The following is a 2,766-nucleotide window of genomic DNA, read 5'->3' as shown; positions in this document are numbered from 1 at the left end:
AGGTTGGATGGAAAAAAGTAGTCAACCTAGTCTAGGTTTATTGTAACTTGCATAAGGTAAAAATGGAGGAAAAAGGCAACATTAGAGTGAAAAAAGGATCATGGTCTCCTCATTTAAGGCATGTTGACCAAAAGAAAAGGAAAGAATCTTCCTCCTCTTATGGCAAGCTAGGTTGGACGACAACACATATAGCACATGGGAAACATTACAAAAAAATTTAATTAAAGAAAGCTAATAAGGAGACTTGAACTTAGGACCCATAAGAAACTAACTAAACACTTAACCACTTTATCACTTAACTCCTTATTATCATTTTAACAAAAAATATTTAAAAACATGAGATGACATTTACTAAAGGTTTAAAACAAATTTGCACCAAATAGAAATTAACGAGAGGGAAGGGATTCAAACTCAGATCATCAAGGACGGCTTCGCCACTACTTAGTCACTATAGTTGATATTTATTTATAAACAAATATGCTAAGGTCATCTAAAAACAATTTGGATGTGACCACTCTCGGTTCATTAACCCAATTTCTACTAATGCAGTTTTTGGGATGTGAAAGATTCAAATAGATTAAGAAAACTTATAAATTTTTCCTCGCCCCTCTTTTGCCTGTCCTTTAATCTCATCGGGAATGGCACCTTTATAGGTGTTTGAATAAGGATTTCCAACCCTATTTCCTATGTAGCTCCCCTCCTTCGGTTGGTTTTCAAAACATGGCTCTATTCTCTTTGGTTTGACAGTTGACTCCAAACAGTTAGGCTTCTCTAAGATTTATTGATATCGATCATCTTTGTTTACCACATATACCATTGAAGGCTTCAATTTGTACGTGAATCTTTCATTAGGCCACATATACGAATTCATCGCTATATCATCTATGATCTTATAGGCTCATTCGTATGTATGGAACATGATCTATCCTCCGGCTACTCCATCTAGGCTCGATTTGATGTTACTATCAACACCGTTATAGAAAATTTGGATTTAAAGCCACACTTGCAATCCATGGTGTGAGAACTTCCTTAGCATTAACTTGAAATGTCCTCATGCTTTGTACAGGGATTCACCTTCATATTGTTTGAAATTGGGGATTTCTCGCTTAAGCTGAATGGTTCTACTAATCGGGAAAATTTTGTGAAGAAATTTTTCCGCTAAATCATCCCACATGATTATGGAACTTGGTTCTAACAAATCTAACCAATCAACCGCGTTATCAAACAAGGAGAATGGAAATAACCAGAGACACATAGCATCATCGGTTACTCTATTGTATTTGAAGGTGTCACATAGTTGTAGAAACCACTTCAAGTGTTGGTTCAGATCCTCCATCATGTTCCCCTTGAACTGCAGAGTATTCTGAACCATCTAGGTTGTGGCCGTCTTAATTTCAAAATTATTGGTGTTAATCGTTGGTCTTTTGATACTGCCTCACACCGCATTTAGTATAAGTAAAATGTATTCGCACAACGTCTTTTGATCCATTGGGACTTCTATACGAATGTTCTCTTGTCTTTCTTGTGGATCGTAGAACAATGGATTCTCCCAAGGTTGATTAATTTCCATGGGTGGATCAGTGTTCATCAACTAACGACAGCATCTAATAATCTATTTAGGATATGGATATGGCTCGATTAGGGTGCTTCCGCTTCGGTTCATAAACAACCTACAAATAAAAAAGAAATTAAACAAATAACAATAAATAAACAAAAATTAAAAATAAAAGAAATAAAAATATCATATTTATAGTCTTTACCTTTCATATTTATCTTATTAATTGTAAAGATATTTTAAGATTTAATGTCGAAACCTCCATGAAAATGACACCAACAACTTGACTGTCGTCAATTATGCGAACGTTTGACGGAAAAATACTACACCAAAAATATAAGAAATAAAGAAGCAGTGTCAACAAATATACGGGTCAAATTGTAATATAGTAAAGTGTACAATGAAACACTAGGAAGTATTCCGAGGATCGTACCTGAGGGAGAATAAATTAAATCTATTCAAAACACTTTTATAATAATAGGTCTAAATAGTAATAATTAAATACTATATTACGACAACCAATAAACAGGGATAATATCATAAACTAAATAAATAAAATAAATAAGAGAAAATAAAACACAAACAACTAAATCAATTAAACCAATTAGGAAGATTAACTCGTTTCAGTGGTTGTAATTAACTTCAAATTCGAGTTTTAAGGTGAATTAGCTAATAACTAACCAATTATTACCTCTTAGCCTCTAATTGATTAATTAATTGGCGGATACTCGCTTATCTCCCGACCTCACTTTCTCAACCAGGATAAATTACGATTTACTTGACAAAATTATCTCCCGACCTCGTTTAACCTTTATTACTTCCTAGGGTTGTCAAACCTAGGATTTAAGAATGCGTAATTTATACGAACTAATTCTATAGGAAACCCTTAATCCTCTGTTAATCTCCCCTAAAGGAATTAGCTACTCATGATATTCATAATCTCAATTGAAATAAACATGTACATAAACACAATTAAATCTAAAGAGAAAAGATAAAGAAATAATCTTGTTTGATATCGATGAAAGTATAGAGTAGTAAATCTCTCAACTGGGACAACGAGAATATTTGCTTACAAAGAAAAATAAACTGAAATACTTGGATATTATAAAAAATAACTTGGACCAAAAATGATTCCAAGACAAAAGAACAAAAGAGTTTAGAAAATCAAAGAGAAAACTAAACTAAAACTAATCCTAAACTACTCGGGTTTT

This window comes from Gossypium raimondii, chromosome 3 (genome assembly GCF_025698545.1).
Source record: "Gossypium raimondii isolate GPD5lz chromosome 3, ASM2569854v1, whole genome shotgun sequence".
Classification (NCBI taxonomy): domain Eukaryota; kingdom Viridiplantae; phylum Streptophyta; class Magnoliopsida; order Malvales; family Malvaceae; genus Gossypium; species Gossypium raimondii.
The sequence above is the reverse complement of the archived record's forward strand: the minus strand, read 5'-3'. Positions refer to the sequence as shown.